The sequence below is a fragment of the Triturus cristatus genome, chromosome 7, assembly GCF_964204655.1.
Source record: "Triturus cristatus chromosome 7, aTriCri1.1, whole genome shotgun sequence".
In the NCBI taxonomy this organism is placed as follows: domain Eukaryota; kingdom Metazoa; phylum Chordata; class Amphibia; order Caudata; family Salamandridae; genus Triturus; species Triturus cristatus.
This window is the reverse complement of record NC_140590.1, coordinates 1857592007-1857619223: the sequence shown is the minus strand read 5'-3', so window position 1 is coordinate 1857619223 and position 27217 is coordinate 1857592007. Positions and strand designations below refer to the sequence as shown.

General features: G+C 45.8%; 1 long non-coding RNA gene across 1 annotated transcript in view; it reads left to right on the top strand.

Annotated features, from left to right (window-relative positions):
• The first annotated feature begins 586 nt into the window (after window positions 1-586).
• The window catches only part of LOC146813474 (uncharacterized), a 66390-nt gene continuing 39759 nt past the window's right edge, over window positions 587-27217 (top strand). The window contains exon 1 of the long non-coding RNA XR_014966986.1: window positions 587-761. This is a non-coding gene — a long non-coding RNA (uncharacterized LOC146813474). The remainder of the gene's footprint in view (window positions 762-27217) is intronic.

The window sequence follows — 27217 nt, the reverse complement described above, 5'->3', positions numbered from 1 at the left end:
CGTATGATTGATTTTCTCTGTGTAATGCGTGCGTGATGCAAAGTGCTCGGACACCCTACACTGGTATGAGTGGCGCTATATAACTAATTCAATGCATTGAGAGAGTGTGGTTATGGAGACTTCGTCACTGTTAAAGGGTGCTAGTGAGAGAATCCGTGGTGGAGGTGGTCATTGGGGGGGGGGGCGCCAACAGACATTGTCGCACAGGGCGCCACCAGCGCTAAAGCTGGCCCTGACTCGTGCCACGGACCGGACTTCCTCGGTGCGCATGGTAGTCTTGTAATACCTGTATTGAAACGCATGCTTCTCGTGCGCATGCGTTATCCTCCCTTGATGGACGTCATGCTTCTCGTGCGCATGCGTTGTCCTCCCTTGATGGACGTCATGCTTCTCGTGCGCATGCGTTGTCCTCCCTTGATGGACGTCATGCTTCTCGAGCGTATGCGTTGTCCTCCCTTGATGGAAGCACAACTTCTTGTGCGCATGCGTTGTCCTCCCGTGTTGGAGGCCGTGCTTCTCGTGAGCGCATGCTTTGTCCTCCCGAGCTAGAAGCTGTGTTTCTCTTGTGCGCATGCGTTGAACGGCCGATTTTCCCTTTGCGCATGCGCCATCTGTTAGCAGGATCACGGAAGTGGACACTAACTCGTCTGGGTCGCTCCTGTGTTTTTGTCCTCGGGGCTTGTGGGCTCCACCGGACGGTCGCGGCCCCGGTGCCAGGTGTGGGAGGAGAGGCGGGCCGTGCCTCAGAGGAGCCGGGTGAGGTGAGTGCTGCCCGGGCAGCCGTCTCTGGTTGGAGACTCGGCTCTGCCGCAGAAGCACAGGCTGACCTCCTGTCAGACTCTATATTTATATCTCTCGGTAGATGCCGCTGCTGCTTGCTTATCTTTCTGCCCCCGTTCACCCTACACATCTCATGGCTCTATTATATGAAATACATTGGTTTAATGCGGCAAAGGAGAGCAGAATTAAGTGGCAAAGGAAGGGCACTTTACTTTCAAATTATCTAAAAAGCAGATGTAAATAATGACCATATTATCCCGTTAAAGTGCCTCACGGTTTCTCTGGCATTGTTATCTCGCTGTTTCACCAGCTCGAGCGGAGTCTATTCGAAGCGGTTTCCCATCAGTAGGAAATGGACATTATTCAGCAAAACACCCAGCAGAGTAGGTTCCTGATGCCGGATCTGTTGAAACTGCAGGTCACAGGTGTTTTCCTCCGATGGCAGACACAGCTGTTACGTATTGAATAGAAAACCTACGGGAGCAGGGGCTATATTAAAGTCATTTTTATAAATATTTTCAGGTATCGGAGTAGGGAGCTGACGTATTTAAACATGGCTCCTAAGACCTCCAAGCATGAGTATTATAGGAACTGCAGATGTAAGAGACCCGACCGTGAAAGAGCCATGACTTTATATGCTTGCAAAAGAGCATTGATTATGTACTGGTCAAACTGATAAAGGCATGCCAACATTGAAAACATGTGTCTAGTATTCATTTGTGTAATTCACGTGACAGGAGCTTTAGGTTTTGGTAAACTTTGAGACCAGAAAAGGTGATTCTCTTCTTGAGGCATTTATGGATTACTCAAGGCACTTTGAATTCAATGCACTCATTCACTGGAAGCCCGAGATGCCACTTGAAAGTAGGTGAGATGTAAGCCACATGTTGGCTTCTGATTCAGACCATAGTGTATAGTTTCATTTTGCAAAACCCCTTCAGTGAGCTGAGTTTATAAGCTGTTGTCAATGGTGCAATTGAAACATTTTTGTTTTGCTGTTGTTGAGATATATATATATATATATATATATATATATATATATATATAATCAACGATCGATGGTATAAATATAGAGATCTTGGCGCTGCAAGGGTGAGGTCACTAAATATCTTGGACTAAAAAATATAGCTTAACAGTGCTGACGATTGGAGAGAACCACCAGCCTCCCCAAATCTGTGGCCCAGGCTACAAATATACGTAATGACACTCCCCAGCATACGTTTTATGATTTACAAACACTGGACAGCAGTAGCACAAGTAAGTCCACTTGCAAACACCGTCAACAGCGCAATAAGGTTCTTTGATTTCTTTTCTTTAGATTCGTTTTTATTCAAACAACATCTGAGCCAGCCAACACGTGCTTCGTCGCCACAGTGGGAATATCAACCTGCGACTTTTTTAAGGCTCTAATGTCTCTTGTTCTTAACCATTTCAAGTGTGGTGATAATTCTAACCCACAAGATCCTCTGGTGTAGGCAAACGTACTTAGGTAACTACCAAAATGTTCTTAAACTGCCCACCGAAAATATGGGTGAGTCGTCGTGTATGTTCCTATCAGATTGTATCAACGTCCTATGCCGGTTCCTCGAGTACGACTCGTTAGAAAATATAATTTTTTAAAAACCCTAGAAATACACTGAAAACAAAGATTACAGGGACGTTATAGGTAGGCTGACATTTCATACGTACAAAACCAGATAAATTCAGCGGATATAGTGAATAGGAGTGGTGTGGCACAGCAGCCAGGACGGCTAACTCTGGAGTGCAAGGCTAACGGTTCGATCCCCAGTGCCGGAGGCACATCAGCTCAGCATCACGTGACTCTGGGAAATAGCTCACTTAACACCCCCATGGCCACCAAAGTCTTGAGACCCTGGGTGATTAGTTCACGCTTTACAAATACTGGTTACAGTTAGTTGAGCTAACTATAACTCGCGCTCCCACAATGCACTACTTATGACCTCACATATTACATCACTCATGACATGGTCAGTGATATCACTGATGGCATCTCAAATGACATCATCCAGTGACTGTTTTTAAAAAGTATGAGTGTTGAATGTATATACCAAGGTATATTGTGAATCAGTGGGTGTATAAGTGCCTTTATGGATGATTCAGTGGGTGCGTGATTGACTGTATAAGTGAGTCATAAGGTGTCTCAGTGAATGTAAGGGTGAGTGACTAGGTTGTGTTAATGTCTGTATCAGTCTCTCAGTTGGTGTCTAAGTGGCTGTATGGGTTGGTGAATGGGTATCCGAGTGGCTGTATGGGTGATTGTTTAGCTGTCTAAGTGTCAGTGTGGTGTGGTAAATAATTTAATTACCGGAACTTAATTTGATGCGGAAAATCTATAACAATAGCTCAGTAAAATAAGAGGCAGAATCCGTGGTATTAGAGGTTCGGAACGGGCTTTATTCCAGAATCAATTTAAATTGATGAGCTCCATATTCCATCACTACGAAGGTTCAGGAAGTGAAGACCCTACTTTATTGATAAGTAATCATTTTTATACAATAGGCATTACAGTGAAACAAATGCAGGAGGCGTAACAATTGATAGTAAAGATAAAACATACATGCGTAGCAAAAGTGGGTGTAACTGGGTGTAACTAAGGAACGTCATCAGGTATGATGTCATAATAGGGTGGTTCCATGAAAGAATTTCGCAATGTCAGCAGAAATACTTGGCAGAAATGCGCGCGCAGCAGCATGACGTGTGATTGACGTGCAACTAGGGGGTGAAGGGGACTTGACATTTAGCTCTACATGTGGCGACAGAAGTCTGGAGGGTCAAGTCAACCTAATCCCAAATCATATCTAACATCCTATGTTTAAAGAACTATGTTATCCAAAAGAGAGGCCTTCTTAGAGTAGAATCTTATTCTATACTGACTGTGAGTGCGTGTACAAGCGTCTAAGTGTCTACACTAGATGTGGGGGCAGAAATCTTTCATAGTAACAGGGCTATGAATTACTTGCATAAAGACAGAGAAGCCGGGCCTTTCGCTCGGTAGCTGGAAGAATGTTTACTTAAACTACTAGACAGGAATGCATTGGGTAGGGAGCGGAGCAGATAATTTCGAAGGTGAAATACAGTTTTTGGCAGGCAACAGGCTGATGTCAGGCACCGTTAGCTGCGCAGGGAGTAGGACAAAGTTCATGGATACAGATGCGAGCTCAGACTGGAGCTTTCAGAGGCAGAAGGCAGGAAAAGCTTGATGGCAGAATCAGGGCCTACTTGCCTGGACTGTAAAATGGCATAAGTGAACCATATAAAGCCGGTGGCCTTTCGTACTTAGGAATGGAATATCCGGCCCATTCATGGCGGATCTGAAAGAGGACATGTTGACGGTGGACGCACATGTATTTGCGTCTTCATAACTGGAACTGGAGGGAAAATACATGTACTTGTGATTTATACATGAAACCGTTGGGGTCCAAGATAGGGGACATAACTGATCATAAAAATCCATATTTCCACATTCCCTCCTTGTCCCCTACTTGCCCGTCAAGAGATATCAATCTTCATCAATCCGTTGATCTGTTCATATAGCATCATTTGTTCTTCTTTTTTCTTCTGGGATGAATGAAATCTTGGTGGTGGAATACACGATGTGGCACACAGACCACAGATCGCTGGTCCACATTGTAGGCATAGACAGCAACTGAATAGTATGAGGAAGCCAATACCGAGGAAGGATAGGACCTTCCATCCAAAGGTAGATAATACACTCCAAAACCAACCAGACCAAGTCCAGGTGCCTGGATTCTGGTGTATCTGGCTTACAATCTTATGAAGGCGAGTGATGGCTTTATATACAGATGGCGAATTTTCTGGTATGAAAATGCAACAACTTGATCCGATGACCCTACAAGCTCCGCCCCTATCAGCCAGGATGACGTCAAGGACAAGACGATTTTGAAGCACAACAATCCGCATAGCAGACTGCTCTTCTGTTAAATTGCCTAAGGCGGAAATAGTTTCGTTCACTACTGCTTCAAGTGTTCTAGTTAATCTACGTATCAGCTTACTATTGGTAACTGTACCTATATAGGGAAAGAGACCTTTATTGAAATCTGTGTATTTTTCCCATGCGGTCTCAGTGTAATCGACTATTGGGAGATCTCTCCTTTCTCTATTGTGTACTAAATGAGTATTTCTATGATAATCAGGAGGAGCTAGGAAAACAGGTGGCAAAAGGAATCCGATGTAGCAGGTACCATCCCAATCTGGTGGCAAACGTATATATGCCGTCTGACCACATATGAAGTAGGAATGGCAGGAAGCTCTAAATGTAGACTTGCCTTGATCACTAAATTCTATTACAGTGGTGCATCTACTATGACCCATATGTATGGAACCATTCTTTCTTACACATAATTCACCTTTAACTGGAAACACTGACATGGCGGGCAAAATTGGAGTAGCTTCGGATTCGACATTCAGGATCATGAGATTAAGCGTAAAATTACCTAATCCATATACTTCATTTTCTAGATCAGTTCCTGTTCTTTTGGGAAGTCCCTCCTTGTTAGGGTAGCAGACTTTGAGTAAAACTAAGTTCAGATTTCCCCATACCCAGTTATTCTGGTAAACTGCAGAATTCGAATCTAGGGAATTAATTAAACTAAACCATGCTCCACAGGATCCATTGTGTGTGAATGGGTATGGAAAAAGAGGTAGAATTCCTTTATAGTTCTGATAGGGAGGGAGTCGACCACATATCCAACAATTTGTAGCATTGCTAACCTGATGGGAATGATGTAACATACTAATAAACGTGTTATTGCGCAGCGCAAATCTATAAGACAACTCATGCGGAGGTAATTCACTAAAAGAATTTTCAGCAGTAACATTATAAACATGTCTAGAAATAGGATAATATGTGTGCAACAATATACTTGCAGTAATTATTAAAAGACTTAAGAAAAACAAAATTAATAACGTCACTGTGCAATGACTACGCAGTGATTTACAGTACGCATGTCGTTTCAATTTTATCCTTCTGTTTCTTTCTCTATACAGGTCCAAGGGATACATGTCAGAGACAAATTCGACCGATTCACCTTGGAGAGGACTTAAACAATCAAATTGCCTGACTTGTTAGACCTAAGTTTTAGTTTATATAGTTCGTGGTTATTCAGTTCAACCAAAGGAAGTTTTGAGTCAATCGGGGAAGACACGCAAGGTGTGTCGTTTACGTCTGACGGTAGTCCATGAAATTTCTTGATATGACTTGAATGTATCCAGCCTTTTCGACCTTCGATCTTCACGGCTGTCCTCGTCGTTAACAATACGAGTTGAGGCGACTTCCACCTAGGATCCAGTTGAGACTTCCGGTCAAAGTTCCTCACTAAAACCAAATCCCCTGGAATTACGTCATGGGGTTTCACCTCTGTGTTGTCGGGAAAGGCTGCAGCTACCTGTGAACGACAAGATTGTAGTGCAGACATCAAGGAAGCCAAGTAATCTGTCAGCATATTACAGTCAATATCAGTTATTTTGCGTGGTATAGGCGTCCCCCACATATTTGGTGGTCTGCCAAAGATCACCTCATAAGGGGATAGCCCTGTTCGAGAGTGTGCTACCATTCTCATGTAAAAGAGTGCAACGGGTAAGGCTACTACCCAGTCGACACCTTTCTCTCTACAAATTTTGGACAATCTAATTTTCAGGGTCTGGTTATGTCGTTCCACGAGACCTGCTGCCTCGGGGTGTCGGACACAGTGGAATTTCCACTGATAGCCTAACAAAAGTGAAACGTGTTTCATTAATTCGGATGAGAACGGCTGGCCGTTATCTGAGTAGACAGCACGTGGTAAACCGTACCGTGGGAAGAATTCTCGAACTAACTGTTTGGCAGTAGTCGGGGCAGTGTAATCTGAAACCGGGTATGCCTCTGTCCAACGGGAAAGAGCACAGACAACTACGAGAACATATTTGAATCCTCGACATCGTTCCATCTGGATATAATCCATCTGGAGGACTTCAAAAGGGTGATCAGGAGGCTGAAATCCACCCTGCTCTACGGGAATGCTTTTTCCTGGGTTAAACTGACAACAGATCATACAGGTACGAACTTTTTGTTTAGCTGCTGCTCGTAAATGTTTGTTGAACCAAATGTGTTGAATGCTGTCTAGCATAGCTTTTTCTCCTAGATGCGCTGCGCTATGTACAGTGTTAATAACGACTTGGACCATTGAATCAGGAAGGAACCACACAGATTTTTCCTTCGTCATCCATCCTTGGTCCGTTTGGATCCCTCCTAATTCAGTCCATTTCTTTATTTCGTCTGGTGTAGCATGTGTCTGTATGTCAATTACGTCAAGAGCGGGATCCTTAACCATCATGCAATATGTTGGTGTCGGGACTATTGTCTTTGTCATGTCGGATGTTCGAGTTTGAGCGGTCTGTTTAGCTGTTCTGTCAGCTAGATCATTGCCTTGAGAAATGATATCAGTAACTTTCGTATGGGCTTTACATTTCATAATTGATATTGCAGTGGGTAAATGTATTGCATCTAATAAGGCATGAATGAGGGGTCCGTGCTGAATGTGGGCACCGTGAGAAGTTAAATAACCTCTCTCTCGCCACAGCACGCCGAAGTCATGTACAACTCCGAATGCATAACGTGAATCAGTGTATATGTTGACTCTTTTATTTGTGGCTTGAATACAGGCTTGTGTCAGAGCGATGAGCTCTGCGGCTTGAGCGGACAAGGTATTTATGCAATTAGTTTCAACTATTTCAGTGTCTGTTGTGACTGCGTAAGCGGCCACTAGCTCTCCTGTACCTGTTCTCATACATGAACCATCTACATACAGCGTCAGGTCTGGGTCTGACAATGGGACGTCTGTCAAATCTTGTCTGGGTTTCGTCGTGATAGTGATAACTTCAATACAATCATGTGCTAGTGGGTCTGTTCCATTTATAGGTAACAGTGTGGCAGGATTCAATGTACTACAACGTCTGATTTCTATATGTGGCTGAAACAATGTTAATTCGTAACCAGTAAGTCGTGCTATAGTCAAGTGTTGTGTTTGTGTGCGGTTCAAGAGAACCTCTACTGCATGTGGTACTTGTACTGTCAATGGATGTCCTAATACTATGGCATCGCTTTGTCTGATTGCTAAAGCTGTTGCTGTCACTGATTTCAGGCACGCAGGCAAAGCCTGAGCTACGGGATCTAATGTACTAGAAAAATAAGCACATGGTTTGTGTGATCCTGCTTGTTCCTGTGTGAGTACTGACAAGGCAGTACCTTCGCGTTCTGTAACGAAGAGTGTAAACTGTTTATTGTAACATGGTGTTGCTAAAACAGGTGCTTGGCATAAGGCTTTCTTTAGGCTTTCAAAAGCTTGTGTATGGTCCTGAGTCCAAGGGAGAACAGTCGATGTGGCTGCCTCCTGTGTTGTCAATTGAATGAGTGGTTTTGCTAGAAATGCATACTGAGGGATCCACTGCCTACAATATGAAGTGAGGCCTATGAAAGCCCGCACCTCCTTTTGTGTCTTGGGTATTGGCATATTAGCAATTAACTGGATGCGATCTGGTGTAAGCTGCCTTCCCTCCTTGGACAGCGAGTGACCAAGGTAAACAACTCGCTGGACACAGAATTGCAGCTTAGAAGGGGACACCTTGTGCCCCTTTTCGGCCAAAAATTGTAATACCGTCAGTGAGGCTTTTTCACATTCAGGTTCGCTTCTAGCGGTGATTAGCAGATCATCGACATATTGAAGCAGGGCAGTGTTGACTGGCATGTGGATACTGTCGAGTTCTCGTTTCAGTGCTTGGCTATAGATGCTGGGGCTTTCGGTAAATCCTTGAGGTGCGCGTGTGAATTTAAAGCTACGTCCATTTAAACTAAATCCGAACAAGTATTGGCTTTCCAGATCTATTGGGACGCTGAAAAAGGCATTTTTGAGATCAATTACAGTAAAGAATGTTGCTTCGGAATCAATGGCTGTCAGTAATGAAGAAATGTCTGGGACTACGGGGTATTGTGGTACTATGCATTTATTTAATTCGCGCAGATCAATAACCAATCGATATACTGGCGGGGCTGTTGGATCGGTTCGTTTAAGAATCGGAATTATCGGTGAATTACATACATTGGAGTCAGTTTCCACAACCACTCCTTGGGTAATAAGCTCGTCAATGATTTGTAGTAAAGCCACTACAGCATCTGGGGGTAACTTGTATTGTCGCATTCGTGGAAGTACCACTCCTGCCTTTAGTGTGACTCGATATGGTGTAATGTTCATGCAACCAACATCTGTAGGGCCTTGTGCCCATAAATGTGTCGGTAAAGTCTGTAGTCGGTGATCCATGTCTCGGGACACGTAGTGCCCTTTGTAATCACGTAAAAACAATCTTACTCCTTCCGGAGAACAACATATAATAGCTCCTAGAGCTTTCAAAGTTTTTATGCCTAACAAGTTTTCTGGACATGATTTAGTAAGTAATAAATCTGTAGTTCGTGTCAAGGGACCGATCGTAAGTGGAAGAGGCTGTGTTACTTCGTTAATGATGGGTTTTCCTGAAAAGCCAAGGGAAATATTCTGTGTGCCTGAGAGGGGTGCCCCTGGAACTTCACTACGTTTTATTGTTGTTCGACTTGCCCCTGTATCAAGTAAGAATTGTCTATCTTGACCTAACAGTTCACTGTGTACATAAGGTCCTTCTTGATCTACAGGGACCTCAATAAGGGGTAAGCCAACTTCCCTCTCTAGGCTGTTTCATGAGTATCGTTGATAATCAGGATAGTCATACTGTGCGGTCTGATACATCTGTCGGGTCGTTGTTTGTGTGGCAGCAATAGGCTGCGGTGGTGGAGCTGGCATAGACTGTTGCGGAGCTGGCATGGACTGTGCATGCTGCGGGGCTCCTTGTTGGTTCTGATCCTGTCTAATTGGTCGTGGTCTTTCTTTTGCGTTACCTATGGCAATATTGTGTTTTAAAACTGGACAATCGTGTACATAATGACCTGGCTGTTTACAATAGTTACATGTCCCTTTTACAGGACCTGTTGAACCACTGGACTGTGTTATACCCTTCTTATGACCGTCGGCTGGCACTGTCTGGGAAACTAGCATTTTCATTTTCGTGTCTTTCATGCGTCTATGTTCATGTTCTTGTTCTTCTCTAATTCTATTGTGATGGTACTGTAGCATTTGTAACATTTGTGATGGGGTGTTACCTTGCCAGGTACTCTCGAACTTCAATATTCTATTCTTAACTTGGGGCAAGGCATTTTCAACCAGTTTTGTCACAAACAGGTGTGGATACGACTCGCTACTTGCTTTTATTCCACTATTTATACCAAAACATTTCTCAAATCGGGAATAGAAATCACTAGTGTCTTCATCTGATTTTTGTTTACAGGCTGAGATTGCACCCCAGTCTTCCTTTTTCGTAGTTAATAAACGTGGCAGTACCTGTACTAGTAGACCTGGTAGTGCTTTGGTCTTGTCCCCGAGCCCTGAACCTGGACCTCGAGCTTTTTCTTCGTTTTCTAATGCTGTCCAATCTATCTTCTGGTCTCCCACCTCCCAATCCTTTTCCTTGAGTTTTTCGTAAATGCCCGCAGGCATTAATACCTTCAATATTGTCATAATGTCGGGGTAGGTATATTCTCCCATGAGTAACATATCTTTAATTTCACGGTGGAAACCCGCTGGGTCTTTGTCATGACTGGGTACCACTTTCTTCATTTCTAATAGTTCTATTTTGGATATGGGTATGTATACAAACACACGTTTAAACTCATTGTCATCACCTTTTATCGGGTGCACTTCGCGTAAGGGATTCTGTCTATCCATGTAATACGTCGTTCTTTCCTTGATGGGCAGTGAGACATGTTCAGGACATACAAAAAGAATATACTGTCTTCTAGATTCTAGTATTTCTCTAATTAACTTAGTACCGGAACCTCTCCATTTATTCGTGAGTAATTCAGTCAATATATCAGGTAAGGGGCCAGGATCGGAGTGTTGGCTTTTATATAATATAAGGAGTTGTTGAATCATGTAGATACCAGCTAAACGCTGTTCATCTGGGGCGAGGTTCAAAAACGTATGTGCTAGTGTATCATCACCATATTTTCCAGGACTATCAACCCAGTGTACGGCTGACCTGGCTAATTCTTGTTCGTCCATGGAATCGAGTATATGATAACCCCTTCGTTCTCGGAGTAATTTGTCAGCGGCTTGGAATGAATGTTCGGGGGACCTTATATTTATTATAGGAGTTTGGAATTTTCTGTTATTATCTGAACGTATCGGACATATCGGATCAGTAAAGCATCTAGTATCATTGCAAGATCTTCCTCTACCTACATAGGCCATGGTTTCTAACTGTCCTGTGGGCAGTTCTAATTCTTCCTCGTCCTCGGTTTGTTCAGGTTCGTCTACTGCTAATCTTTCCTCGTGTATTCGTTCTATTTCTTTGCGGATCTTTCGGCTCATAGCTACTATACATGATCGTTTATCGTGTCTCCCCTCTGATATATTCTTACCCCATGTGGTAAGAATTTGCATTTCTTCCGGACTTACCCCTGGTTGATCTTGATTTCTGATCACACAGTTTATGAGGAAACGTAACAGTTCCCCCTGTATTTCCACCTTTTGGTACTCCATGGCTCTGGTAATACTCTCAGGGTCTCGCCCTGACTGGACAAAATGATATATATTTTCTAAATGTGCAGTCATTCCTGGTAGCTTCCCTAAGCATATTGCAGCTCGTCGGATACGTAATGATGCCAGCATCATTTCGTCCCCTTTTCCGGGCACAGGGTCATATCTACAATCTATTAGAAGTTCCTTGAGCGTGTTGGGAGTTACTAGTTTGGGTGTACGTTGGTGGGCTAATTCTTGAAAGGAAAGTTTACTTGTTCTGGGTGGCGTAGAAAAAATGCTTGATGTACCTCCGGTAGCACCACCTGGGGTGCTGGATGTGAAAGGATTCGTTGAACGTGATATAGCAACCATAGGTGTGGATGCAGATGTAGAAACAGATGTGCTTGCCGGAACTTGTGTCGGGGTTTGCTGTTGCAGAGGTACAGACGAAGGAGGGTCTTGGCGTTGAACCCCCTCGGCAGACGGTCTATGTGGCGCAGCATTAGCATACTCGGGAGCTGCGTCGTCTAAATAAGAGGAAAGAAAAACATCTTCTGCGGATCTGGGATGCCCTTTGGGATGTACTTTTATCGGAAACAATGGGGGTGGCAAGTCTTTTGGTATTTCCGGAGTAGCCTTAGGTAATCCTTCGGCCAGAAGAGGATACATACCATTCACAAGGGCATTTCTTTGTCTGTTTGTTTGTTCTGACTTTACTCGATTACCTTCTTCACTTAATACACTTTCTCGAACTTTATTTGGATTCTCCTTACTTTTCTCTTCCTGTCTGAGCGCTTTTTCTGTGCGTCTATATGATTCTTTACGCCATAATTCAATGGCATCTTTCTGTGACTGTCTAGCTTTCTTTTTCCACAATTCTTCTTCTACTTTCATAATGCAATCTGCATCCCAGGTCCCAGCTGTGGGCCACCTCTGACTTTCTGGTAATTCCTTGGTGTAGTCTACCCATAGATCAAGAAATAATATGGCGTCTAGGCCATGTTTATGATACATGAAGTACCCTGGAGTGTCCCTAGGAGGGATGGGAACAGCTTCTTCGAGTACCCCTTTTCTAGTTGTGATCTGTCTTAATTTCGAAAAGAGCGGCATATTGAGAACTGATCTGATACCTAATTTTGAACACGTTTAATACCATAAAACACAATAATGAACAGTCATTCACACCACAATATACAGAACATATTTAAAACATTTTAACATTTAACATTTAAATGAAATAGACAATGATGGCCAATTAGAGAACTAGTCACTAGGCATAATACTCGATACTAACTAGGTAAATCTGAATTTTATACTAGACATACTTGATATACTGCTAAACAGTACAGATACACTGCTGAAACAGTGCAGACCGGATTTGTGTACCCAAACCCGTCTTGACCGGCACAACCTATGTGCACGTCAGAACGCCTCCCCGATAATGGTACTCACCGGGTAGCTCGGAACGGAAGGCCTCGGAACTGAACTGAACTTGAACCGGACTAGACTCGACTCGGAACTTCGGAAACTTCGGAAACTGGTGGGCCTCTGTATACCTCGGATCTTGCTCTCTCAGCTAGGCTCTGGTCGGGATACTTCGCACTTCTCACCGCCTCGTCTGGGTGTTGATCGCAGCCTCAGTTACCCCCGCTCGGCAGGAGGGAGATACAGGAAATCCTGTGGGTACGCGTTGTTGTCCGTCCAGCTGTGACAGGAGACCGGGCCTGCAACGCACCGCCGGCGCGTGAGATGAGAAAGTGTCCCTGTTCGGGCGCCATTTATGTGGTAAATAATTTAATTACCGGAACTTAATTTGATGCGGAAAATCTATAACAATAGCTCAGTAAAATAAGAGGCAGAATCCGTGGTATTAGAGGTTCGGAACGGGCTTTATTCCAGAATCAATTTAAATTGATGAGCTCCATATTCCATCACCACGAAGGTTCAGGAAGTGAAGACCCTACTTTATTGATAAGTAATCATTTTTATACAATAGGCATTACAGTGAAACAAATGCAGGAGGCGTAACAATTGATAGTAAAGATAAAACATACATGCGTAGCAAAAGTGGGTGTAACTGGGTGTAACTAAGGAACGTCATCAGGTATGATGTCATAATAGGGTGGTTCCATGAAAGAATTTCGCAATGTCAGCAGAAATACTTGGCAGAAATGCGCGCGCAGCAGCATGACGTGTGATTGACGTGCAACTAGGGGGTGAAGGGGACTTGACATTTAGCTCTACATGTGGCGACAGAAGTCTGGAGGGTCAAGTCAACCTAATCCCAAATCATATCTAACATCCTATGTTTAAAGAACTATGTTATCCAAAAGAGAGGCCTTCTTAGAGTAGAATCTTATTCTATACTGACTATACTGACTGTGAGTGCGTGTACAAGCGTCTAAGTGTCTACACTAGATGCGGGGGCAGAAATCTTTCATAGTAACAGGGCTATGAATTACTTGCATAAAGACAGAGAATCCGGGCCTTTCGCTCGGTAGCTGGAAGAATGTTTACTTAAACTACTAGACAGGAATGCATTGGGTAGGGAGCGGAGCAGATAATTTCGAAGGTGAAATACAGTTTTTGGCAGGCAACAGGCTGATGTCAGGCACCGTTAGCTGCGCAGGGAGTAGGACAAAGTTCATGGATACAGATGCGAGCTCAGACTGGAGCTTTCAGAGGCAGAAGGCAGGAAAAGCTTGATGGCAGAATCAGGGCCTACTTGCCTGGACTGTAAAATGGCATAAGTGAACCATATAAAGCCGGTGGCCTTTCGTACTTAGGAATGGAATATCCGGCCCATTCATGGCGGATCGGAAAGAGGACATGTTGACGGTGGACGCACATGTATTTGCGTCTTCATAACTGGAACTGGAGGGAAAATACATGTACTTGTGATTTATACATGAAACCGTTGGGGTCCAAGATAGGGGACATAACTGATCATAAAAATCCATATTTCCACATTGGGTAGGTGATGGTGTGTGTGACTGCCTGTGAGAAAGTGCCATCTTTCTTGCATGGTATGCCCCCACTTTTTGCTGAATTGCTGATGTACTTTGACTGAGTGTGCCCTGGGCTACGGCCAATCAGGTGCCCACGACCTGTGTTCCTTCCCTAAAACTGCATCTAAGCCTAAACCCAATTGGCATCTCTGGCCACGTGTCAGCCCCTGGTATATGGTACCCTAGGTACCCAGGGCCCTGTGACCAGAGAAGGCCCCTAAGGGCTGCAGCACTTATTGTGCCACCCTTAGAGGCCCTGTACCCTGACACACACACACTGCCTTTGCAGGCTGAGTGTCTTGGTGCAGAACAAAACAGAGAAGTCGACATGGCATACATCCCTATGTGCCATGCCCACAAACACACTGCCTTGGCATACCTCAGTCACCCCTCTAGCTGGGTGCCCTATACCAGTGGTGTGAGTACAGGTGCATGAGCCCTGTACCCCCTACAGTACCCAGGTCCATTCCTGGGCACTGTAAGTGCAGTGCTGCCATTAAGAGTATATGGTGCTGGGAGATCATCATCACGAACTTAACAGCACCATGATGGCTACACTGAAGACTGAGAAGTTTGATATCAAACTTCTCAGCACTCTAAACCCACACTGATGCCAGTGTGGGATTTAATGTAAAATGCACGACAGAGGGCATCTTAGAGATGCCCCCTGAAACTAACCAAGAACTCACGTCCTGACTGAGAGGCTGCCTAGGCTGCCACCCAGCAGACATGTTGCTGGACCCCTGGGTAGAGAGCCATCCGTTCTCGTGGGTCTGCAACAATGCACATCCTGGGCGAGGTGCTAGGTCACCTCCCCCAGGATGGGCAGGGGAAGCATCAAAGGCATACCGCCTTTGTGTGCTTCTCCAGGCCACTTCCTGTACTCAGCAACTGGCCCCCACCAGTTCTGACCCCCACTCTGGCGGGAAGATCGGCAGGAAACCCCAAGTGAGGAAAGGGGGAGTGCCAGCCTCTGCCAACACCACCCCTCAAGTGGGGGAGGCGAGGTGAAGCACAACTCCGGGCTCTCGCCATCTTGTGGATGGGGAGCCCTACCCAATCGGGACTAGATTCCTGTCCCCCTCCCACTGGAGAGTGGCAGGATAGGAGGCGTACCCATTGGTCCCTGACCTTTCCCTACCAGTAACGCCCCTAAATTTAGTATTTAGGGGCACCCTGAACCTTCCTTCCTCAGATCCCGATTACGAAACTACCAAGAAGAACAAAAAGGAAGAAGACCTGCCGTGCAGCTGCTAACAAGAGGACGACACCAACTGACTTGGCCCCAGCCCTACAGGCCTGTCGACCCTTGAACCTGCTCCGGCGTCTCCAGTGGTCAGCAACCTCGAAAACCCCGGAGGACCTGACTGCCTTGCTCCTCTAAAAGACTGGGACTCCCACGAGCAGTGGTTCTGCTCAAACAAGCAACAACCCCTGATGCCAAGCCAGGAACTGTGAATCCAGCGCACACCACCCGCCGAGCCCGGCCTGTGCCTGAGTGAACAAAGACCACGAGGACGTCCCCCCGGCGACTGTGACCAAGTACCCAGCACCCAAGGACCCACCTCAACGCTCCTGACGACGCCTGCAGCCTCACAACCAGGGACCCACCCAACCGCGACCAGCTGAGGGTAAGATATCCCGACGCCAAAAGACACCCGTGCATCCGGCGCCCTGCGGCCCCCTGTGCCCAACTCCTTGGTGCCTACCTCACCTACAGCTCCCCAACTTACCTCTCGAAGTGGTGGTTGCACCTGAAGAATCTCCATCCCCGAGCTTGCAGCCTTCGTTCGTCTTTCAGCTACCCCATCCGAATACATTGAGTGCCCGACGGCTCAAAAGCACCCTGCACCCAGCCGCCCGAGTGCCCCTGGAAGTGCAGCATCTATCCTATTCTACTTCCCCACTTGCCCAGTGTAAGTGACTAGGAGCTCAGCTCCCACAGCCGTGTGGCCTGCCTGCTAGCAGCCACCAACCAGAGGCCCCCTACCCGCCATGGCTAACATTGGGCCCACTCTCTCATTCACCTTGACCACCAGATCGATAAATGCCCCTTTCTCTTCTGGGTCTTTTAGCTCGTCACGTAAACCCCTGTAGAATACGGACACCTTCTTAGACTCGGGCCAACGGGCCTCGATGACGAGTCTACTGAATGTCGTGATGTAGTGGAGCAGGTCAGTGTTGCCTTGCCTCAAATTGTTATCTGCAGTTTGAACAAAGGTGTGACGGGCGAACATCCGACGCATCGTTTCTTTCAACACTGTCAGGTTGTACAGCATGGGGTCGTCATTTTCCACCAAGGAGATGGACCACTGGGCGGCATCCCCACCCATGTAGGAAAGAATGAATGCGACTTTTGATGCGTCGTCTGGGAAAGCGGTTGCTCTGGCCATGAAGGTTAGGTGGCACTGGTGAAGAAAGACACTGTACTTGGTGCTGTCGCCATAAAAGCGTTCAGGTGGTGCTAGTTGCACCGGGTGGGGTGCTATCACTTGTATAGCAGTGTCCTGGTTGAAAGCGGAGGAGGGCCCCCCAAAAGTGAACAAGGGAGGCCGAAGTAGCCCTTCCTGCCTAACTCTGGGAGTGGGAGAAGGACCACAAGGACCTGTCACCCCAGCTGCCACCTGGCCTTGTAAGGCCGTCATGTCATGGCGTAGGCTGAGGTTCTCTGCCTGCATACTGGTAAGCATGGCTGCTATGTCCTGCAGGGATATCTCGGGATAGCTCATGTTGTCTGGGTGAGATGAAACACGTGGGCTTCGAATTCTGTCAGGTACCCCACAAGGCTTACCTGTTGCTTGCAAAGTAATCTCGCAGAGACGACAGGAGCTATCGCCCCCGTACCCACCTTACCCCAGCGGAGGAGTGTGAACCAACCAGAATGGAGATGGGACCGGGTAAAGAAGCTAAAGATGATGGGAATGGTGCCCTGACGACCAGAGGAGGACTTCCCTCGGCTCGGGGAATGACCGTTAACTCCAGCTGGTAGGGAAGACAAAGGGAGACCCTATTAGAATGGGCACAGATAAACCCTCCTCTACGTTCACCTCTTACACACATTCAGAACAGTATCTAACTTGTACTTGGAAGCGCCATGTGTCTAGAAGTCATCTTTAGTATGGAAATGAGAAATGGCGCTCCAGCGCAGTCAGCCAAAACAAAGGTAAAGCGCTCCAGCGCAGTCAGCAATAACAAAGATAAGTGCTCCAGCGCGGTCAGCTAAAACAAAGATAAAGCGCTCCAGTGCAGTCAGCCAAAACAAAGACAAAGCGCTCCTGCGCAGTCAGCCAAAACAAAGGTAAAGATCTCCTGCGCAGTCAGCAAAAACAAAGATAAGCGCTCCAGCGCAGTGCAGGGTCAGGGGGGCAGGTTCCAGGGGGTAGCGCGGTGCAGGGTCAGGGGGCCAGGTTCCAGGGGGTGCGCATTGTCTAATGAGTACCGACGATGAATAACCCAGCTCGACACACTCCAAGGGAAACCCCGGCTAGGAGTATGCAGAGCACCCCCGCAGGTAGCAATAGCGGGTCTTTAAGCATGAACGAGGCAGCGCGACCTCGGATTACCTGGTGAGAGGTCCGGATCCGTAGCAGGCATTCAACAGGCATCAATTCGTAGCGCTGAACCGGCGGGAAACGCTGTAGTTATGCGGATTCCCCCGGAAGCGCTATGTGCAGCAAAGGCGGGTTCCGGTCACGGAACTAGACCGCAACCCGCCCATCACCCGGAAGTGAGGAAGACTGTTCTCCGCATGCGCGAAGAGGTAAACACGCTGCGGACAGTCGAGGGGCAGGAACCCCCGTGAACCATGACAACGACATAGTTAAATTCTAAACCTACGACTAGGCGAACTAGGCACTGGTAGGCAAATAATTACAGGAAAAATTAATAGCTGTGCTAATAAAATGTTTAAAAATTAAAAAAAAAATCTTTAACAATGGAAAAAAGGAAATTGTAACTCAAGCCATAGCTCTAATATGTCAGTATGTATAGTTCAAACTACTACAAGCTTCTGAAAGCCATGCATATTCAAAAAAAGTGTAATTTATTTTAAGTTCCAATTTTGGTTTCTTTAAAAAAGGGCCCAATTGTTCCAGCACACGATGAGCCAATTGTTTGTGTCTTGGCTGGTAGACGCAACATTACTGTTGCCTGCCATCGCAGACGACGATCCCTGTAACACCTCGCAGATCACGTCAGTAGAGCACAGATGATCTTCTGTACTACCTTCAGCCGATGCTGGGGTAGCTTGGGCGCCATCCAAGGCCTGGGTGTCAGTGGAGGAGCCGGTATCCATTTCAGCAGGAGCTGTGACTACCTTGGAGGCTCTAGGAATGCAGCCATCAACATTGGAATACGCTGGGGACACTGCAGAACATGAGCCGTTATCGGGTCCAGTAAAGCATCAACGTCCGGTTGCGCACATGACGGGAGGGTCTGACAGAGAACCAACACGCATTCAGAGTGGTCTAAATGACAAGAACCAAGATACACTTAGTTCTCTCAGGCGAGGTGTGCTCAGATGTTGTACCATGCGATCACGGTATTTACGCTCCTGGGATGCTTTTTCCGTCTCCTTGGTGACTGGGACGACCATTGCGTAGCAGAAAAATGACAATCAGGATACCTTCTATTAAAAACGGGATTAGTGGAAGTCCTCTAAAAATTCTTCCGAATACGGAGTATATAAAGATCGGTATAACTCTGAGAGCCTTTTGAAATGTGCTTAACAGTCCTGTACCTGTGGTCCTAAATAGGTGGATGATACCCGTCGTATCAGACATGTTAAAGATACTATTTACCATTTCTGCGAAATGGAAGTGGCAGTTCATATGTATGATTGCCTGTTTCTTGGCTGAGGACCTTGCGATCTGGAGATCAAAAGCCTCTAGAGTGGAGGTTAAGGGCACGGTCTTCTGTAGAAGAATGGCTTTTATTCTGCTCAAAGTATCAAACCGTATTAAAGAAACATTTATTGGAGGCCATAACGGTGCCTCCCTGACTGTATGTGCCGGTGGAAACAATACTTGCATACAGCAAGTAAATGTAAATCCAGTATTTGTAAAGCACACAGCTACCCGTAGCCATCCCGGCGCTGGGGGCCATCGGGAAGATTACGCGAGCTATTGCCCAGAGTCACATGGTGCTGGGCTGACCTGCCACCGGTGCCGGGGATCGAACCGTGATCCACAGCATCGGGCTTCAGTTGCCCTGGCCGCTGCGCCACACCTCTTCCCTAGTAACCTTGGAGCTCATGGTTACCAGATATGTGATGCCCGTAAACATGATCGCTCAGCATCAAGTAACTCCCATTCGAAGGTAACCGGAATACTCGAGTAATCACGACTACAAGGATAAGTTTGCTACTGAACCGTTACAAGCCCCGTGCAGCATTATATCCTGGCATATGAGAGACCCACTTAAATCGTTCTCACAGTTTGTACTGCTCAGAAACACTTCTAGATCCGCACTCCTGCATCGAAATCTGTTCGGTAATTCTCAAGATTCTGACATTGGTGCAATTCGGTGGAGTTAAATAGCCATGTATTAACCATTCTGTGGACGGTAATTCTGTCACTGTAAAAGCTTATCTATCCAGTTTTTCAATACACAGCATTGTATATTTTGCTCCCCTTTGTGCCATTTTTATCTGTTTTTCTGTTAGGTTGTATGCAGAATACAGAGACGTAGTTGATAAAACGCCAAGGCACATAGCCTGCGCGTAAAGATTGCAGCGTCCAGCGTAATAACATAATAGAACACAATTGTGATTGCCCGTGCTGTAGTATGAACAAATCTTGTTCTCGTATATCAATAGCAGAAGATATAATGTTGCCCAGTGAATATATCCTGGAAGTCATACCATTGTCAACTATGGCTAAGGCTTTTTCTAAGTTAATCCAATCTATTTCACGTAACCTCTCCGTAGCTTCTTGTTTGGAAATTTTCCAGATTTCGTTATAGAGAGCATATTAGAAAAGTTTTTGACGTGGCTTCCTGGGACCCAATAAAAAATCCCGTAGGTCCACATCCTCCGTAAGTAAGACTAAGTGTTGAGGTTTTTAGCCAATTGAGGCATACCTTCCCAACACTGTATGATATCACTACCTCAGGATGTTCTCTCTGTACATAACGGGAGTCTGGCCTATGGATACTAAACCCTTTAGTTGTACCCTTGAATCTTTCCTGACATCTATTGGTGTCTGTAGGCCAAATCAACCATCCCTTCCAATCGGGGTCTGATCTATTGTATTGCATGTTGTGATCTAGCGTAATCCCTTCTTGTGATGTATAGTTACCCACGGTATGTGATGGTGTTGGAATCTGAGGCGTGTTCAAATCCTTGTTCTTGGCTATTGCAAGGCAGGTAGTTTGTTGCACAGTATCATTCAGAAACATTATTTGCTGAGGAATGAGGCATGCTCTGAATAGTGCTTCTGTTCCCAGGACTTGCCAGTCTGTATAACCCCAGACTGATTTTAAGTCTACAGTGTCCTTACATAAGCCGAAACCTTGTTCAGACAATTGGGTAATAAAAGAAGCAGAGTAAATCTGTTTGGTGTTTGTCAACATATTTTTCTTTGCTGATGTCGGTGCAACATCATAGTAATATGAGGCTGGGTCAGACGTGTTAAAACCTAAAAAATATGAAACTTTCTATGAAAATGTTTATTTGCTTTTTGGTGGTGTAGGGCAATATTGCCACCGGTGATATGTAAAAGCCTTTCTGAGATTAGCAGTTTTGTGCAAAAAATGATGACCATAATGTTGATAACAATACATTCTGTTGAAATCTGATGTGTCTTCCAACATTTCATTATTAGAAAAGACAGCAGATTGTTCTAAATCAGACAACATATTATTCACAGTTTCATAATCCCAATCATCGGAGAATGTACTGGAGGTAATGATCGTTTAACGTTATTTTAAAAAAATGTGTAATTTTTAAAGTTCGGTCGGACCTAAATATATCGTAATCAACCTTGTCCCACACTATACCATCAGGTATAGGAACTGCTGTAATGTTCACTGGTGACAAGTCTTTGTTCACGATGTGATGAAAGGTGAGGTTTCAGAATCAGATTTACTTTTGATGCTGCAGAGCTTTGTCTAAGATAAATTTCATTAATAAGCATACTAAAAACAGTTACTAAGCCTATCCAGAAAAGAAAGAAAATTATCCTGGTGATTACCCAAAGTTCTATCCAAGGTGATACCAGGTTTGTCTGTTTAGGAAAGATGAAAAAGTCTTTGATTTGCAGGTGACGAGTTTGGGCTGGCATTGTTTCAGGTTCACTTGGATCATAAGAGAAGGTATCGAAGTCGATGAAATAGCCAGATGCAGTTCGGTCTATTTTTGGTAGTTCTTGTGTAACCTGTAGATGGCTCTTGCTGAGGCATGTTGATGTAGACATCATTGTTTGGTGGAATAGAAAGTTTTCCAGCGCTCCTGAGGCGGAAGCCGGGAGTTTGGTTTTTTAAAATTGTTTTAAACATTACTGTTATACTGTGTCACTTCTCCTACCTGGCTACTTCTCCACCGCACAGCCGACTGAAGCGCTGTTACAGTGATTGCCGCCATTACAGAGAAGCCCTCGAGCCTGGCCACGCCCCCCGCCACACTATATAAAGCGCGCTAACCCCCTAACGCGTTTTTGTGCTGGATCAGCGCTCCTGAGGCGGAAGCCGGGAGTTTGGTTTTTAAAATTGTTTTAAACATTACTGTTATACTGTGTCACTTCTCCTACCTGGCTACTTCTCCACTGCACAGCCGACTGAAGCGCTGTTACGGTGATTGCCGCCATTACAGAGAAGCCCTCGAGCCTGGCCACGCCCCCTGACGCTCGGCCACGCCCCCCGCCACACTATATAAAGCGCGCTAACCCCCTAACGCGTCTTTGTGCTGGATCAGCGCTCCTGAGGCGGAAGCCGGGAGTTTGGTTTTTAAAATTGTTTTAAACATTACTGTTATACTGTGTCACTTCTCCTACCTGGCTACTTCTCCACCGCACAGCCGACTGAAGCGCTGTTACGGTGATTGCCGCCATTACAGAGAAGCCCTTGAGCCTGGCCACACCCCCCTCCCACTTCCTCAAATGGGACGGTTTCCTCGGCCGCGCAGCGGACGCGCCGCTGGCGCGCCGAAGGCAAGCCCATCTGCGCCCGTCCGCGCACGAACGGGCTTAGGGCCTGAACCTATGCCGGACGTGGATACCAACAGGGTGAGCTATTCGCGTCGCGCCTTATTAAGCCTTAGACCTACAAAGAACGCACAGTGTAATTATGTACATGAATTAGATGGACATTTTATAAATTGTGTACTCTGCCACCCGGTCAACTTACAACTGTCACAGACACCAATTTTACACTCTGGCCTGAAATTAGCAGAATTGAACTATAGGTCGCTTCCCATGCACGCTCTGCTTATTAACCACCTGCTCGTGGACCATGAGCTAGACATCCTGTTTCTTACGGAAACTTGGCTCACAACACACTCGGACTCGGATGTGGTCTTGGCTCTGGCCCCGGGTTTCCTTATCCAGTCCCTAATACGTCCCTCTGGTAGAGGGGGCGGACTGGCCATTTTGCATAGAGATTATTTCTCTTGCAGAATTAGCAATGTCCATATCACAGACTCAGAGAGCTGCCATTTTACTATCCATCTGACCCCGACAACCTCTCTGGCAGGTCTCCTGGTATATCGCCCCCCCGGCCACCCTGGTCCCTTTGCTAGCGCCCTACTAGAATCTATCGCAGCACTCGCCCATTCTACACCCAACTTTACTGTACTAGGGGACCTTAATATTCACTTTGATGATCCCCTAGACACAGGGGCTGCTGATCTGATACTAGAGTTGGCTGCTTACGGCCTCCAACTGGCCAATACCGGAGCCACTCATCTCAAGGGCCACCTGCTAGACCCAGTTTTTACAAATGTTCGCACCCTCCAGGCCAAACCTTCTTGCCCCCTCCCTTGTACAGACCACTTTTTGGTTCCTCTTTTCTGGCCAGGAGAATTCAGGCAGCCCCATAAGCCCGTCACATATACCCAGGACAGGGCATGGTCCAGACTCTCAACTGAGGACTGGGCCAGAGCTCTGTAATCGACGACCCCCGCTCCCTCGGGGGACCTTGTCATAGCTGATAATAATCTTAGGAAATGGATTTCCGACTCACTCGACTCTATTTTACCTATAAAAACCCGTGAAGACAAGAGCGGAAAGACAGGCTCGGCCCCCTGGTTTAGCCTGGAACTCGGAGCCCTCCGTAAGGAATGTAAAAAATCGGAGCGACTGTGGAGAAAGGATTGGCTTCACTCTAGTAAAGACTCCTACCGGAGAACTGTGAGAGCATACAAATCTGCTTTGAAACTTTCTAAAGCCTCTTACTATGACGATAGGATAAAAAATGCCACAAACTCTGCGAGAGAATCCTATCTCATCGTTAAGGAACTCCTAAAGATACCACAACCATTGACCAGGGCCCTACCGGACAGGAGTAATGAACTTGCAAAATACTTTGACTCTAAAATCTCCCACATTTAACCTCACTTCCACAGCCTAACCAGCCACCCTGCTGGGACAACGTGACGCCTGACACTTGTCCAGCAAGCGACCCGCGCCCGCAGCTTAATGCTTTTAGGGCGGTCTCATCGGACGAAGTTGAAAAAACTCTGGCCAAGATGAAAAGTGGCTCTCCCTGTGACCCTGCTCCCATGAGGTTTCTGAAAGCAGTCGCTTCAGCGATTGTTCCTCCAGTTCTGGAGTTGATCAATGCCTCACTGTCCCAAGGCTCCGTCCCTCCTAGCTGGAAGGGGGCGGTAGTTAAAGCCCTTCTTAAAAAACCCCAATTGGACCCCGCTGACCTGGCCAACTATAGGCCGATCTCGCTCCTCCCGGGCATCAGCAAAATTGCTGAAAAATTGGTTAACGTCCAGCTGTCCCAATTTCTGGAATCTAACAATCTGCTGCGACGTTCCCAAACGGGGTTTCGCCCTGGCCAAGGTACGGACACTGCCCTCCTCGCCGTCATCGAGGAGGCAAGTTTTTCATCCACCACTATGCCATTCTCGTCCCAAATAGGACCTCATAAGGAGTGACACCCCATAGAGAACTTCTTGGCATGTTGTTCAAGGCTCTTTGTACTCCATATAAATGTTTGACCCAACTACCACCTGAACCTAGTACTCTAGCTGTTAAAAATTGCTTTGAGTCCAGTTTTTTCCTCTCCACAACCGAATTTCCCTCGGGATGGTACGGAGAGGAGTACCGCAATGCTGCACCCAAACCTTCCATGGTTTTCTTGTAAGCCAGAAAGGTAAACGCGGGGCCACGCGCAAAATGTAATGTGCCAATTGCGTATGTCCCTATAAAGACTTGAAAATCTTTGATAACAGTTTGAGCGTCAGCCGAGCGCTGGTGCCACACCCATAGGAATCTCGAACAGGTATCCACTGCAACCATGATATACCTGTAAGCCCCATCTGTTTGTAAGGGGCCGCAGTGGTCCAAATAAACACAAGCGAGTGGTTTGTCTAATATTAATAATAATGTCTGTGCTGGTAATATGGTGGAGCCTTTCATCTGCTGGCAGATGTTGCATTTCAAGACCTAATCTTTAGTCTGCTTTGTCAATCCTGGCCACCAGTAGCTTTGTTTTAGCAAGGAAACAGTTGCCGTAACCCCTGCATGCGCGGAACCTAGACCCTAGTGTGCAGCTAATATTAAGCCTAATCTGCGATCCATGTTTGGTATTACTCTATCCCCCACTCCAGGAATCTGAGCAAATGGAACGTTGTTTGCATCTGACTTGTAGGAGTACTCGAGTGGGAATCTTTTCGGAAGTGCCGATTTATTGTGTGTAGCAATAATTGCAACCATAATCTCACTGTCTATTCTCGTTTTTGAACGAGTGATTGCAGCTATGGAAGCAGCGCGTACAGCTCCCTTTGCGGCTTCATCAGCCAATGAATTCCCTTCAACGTGAACGCCATCACGTTGATGACTCAGTGTGTGTATCACGTGAGCTCTCGGTAGTTCGTTTTTCAACTCCACTACCTGTTCCCATAGCGTTTTGTGTTTAATTGTGCCACCTTTTGCATCTTTGAACCACTTTTGATCCCACTGGTGTATGTACTCATTTTTACGACTACACAGTAAAACTAATCACACCCAATTAGAGTGGGGAATTCTCGATCCATATTTACCAGTGCCAGTAAGAGCTTTTAATTCTGCTAGATGCGCTGTGCAATCTCCTAGAGACTGTGTTTTTATACAACTTGGATGAAATTATTCATCCTGCATGTGTCCTTTAACGATTGCGCATGCAGCACTGTATTGTTGTTCACTTCCAATGGCCGGCTAAGCAGATCCGTCAGTGTAAATTATGTATTTCATTTGGGAGAGGATATTCTTGTTCGTATTGCAGGAATGTTTGTGTTTTTAGACTTGGGTCATACCTGTGTTGTATGTCTGTTGCAGTGAGAGAGGACCTGGTCTGGCAGTTCGGGCTGGACTGCTCCCATTGGGGGCAGGGTCAAGACTGATTTGCATATGGCTGGGTCCAAACTGGAATGGCATGGTGAGCAAAAAAACGATGGATTTAGGCCCAGATCTCTGTACTGGGGTGAATGTATGACATTGTTCTGCATTCTGTCCATCAATTGTTCTTTTTGCAGTGAGAGAATTAGCCCATTGTATCCATCTTGGATGTAAGGCTTTTGCGTTAGGGATGATTGCCTTTTTCGCAGCCTCTAAGGCTAGTACTGAAGTCACAACAATTATACGTTTCCCCTGAGCCAGTGCTCTTTCTCTCACTACAGCAGTCTGCACCGCTGTCAGAATTTTTTCTGTTGATGCAAAACTCATCTCAGCATTTGTGTGCAAATGTGACTTGTGTGCTATTGGTACTGTTTCACCTTCATTATATGTTAGGTAGGTGTATCCTGATTGATCCGCAACTATACTGATCACTACGTTGTGGACATTCATGCGTGTTTTTAAATGTTTTGACGCCATCATGTCTGCTTGTAGGGACCATAGGATATCGGTGTGTTCCTGTGTCCAAGCCTAACTGAAAAATCAGGTCTTATTAGATCGTAGAAAGGTTTACCCTTTTTGTGTAATCCAAAATGTATGTTATGCCAAAATTCAGGAATCCCAGGATTGATTGTAGATATTTCAATGATTTTGGAGTTTGGAGCTACGCTCGCTATTCTAAAAAGTTAGCTGGTAAGCTTTTTCCTTCACTCGAGAGTTCATATCCCAGAAATAGGACATTGAGGTGGGCTGTCTTTGATTTCTTGAAATTAAATTTATAGCCTAGATAGGCGAATCCCAATATTATGGTATTCATTCTGGTCAATTGTTCCTCCCGGTCATCATCCGTAGATAAATATCATCCACGTAGGACAATGCCTCTTCATCCAGATTTTGAAGTAATTCAGTTACTCTGGCTGAGAAGAACCCCCGGCTGTTCTTATACCCCTGGGGGAGTTGACAAAATTGACTTTAGGAGCCTAACGCGGAAAATTCTGTTAAATACCTGCTTTCAGGCGCTATATTTTGGCAGACAAATCCATTCGATACGCCTAGTGTGGTTTTGTATTTTCTCTGCACAATGGTATTCATTAGTGTGGCACTGTGTAGATTTTGTACTACAAATGTTTTTGTGCAAGTGTTTAAAATGTCTGTAATCCACAACTAGACGATGGGAGTGGTCAGGTTTCATTACGGGAAACAAAGGATTATTCATTTGAGAGGTGCAAGTTTCAATCACCCCTTGGTATTCAAGTGGATCTAAGAACTCCCTGAC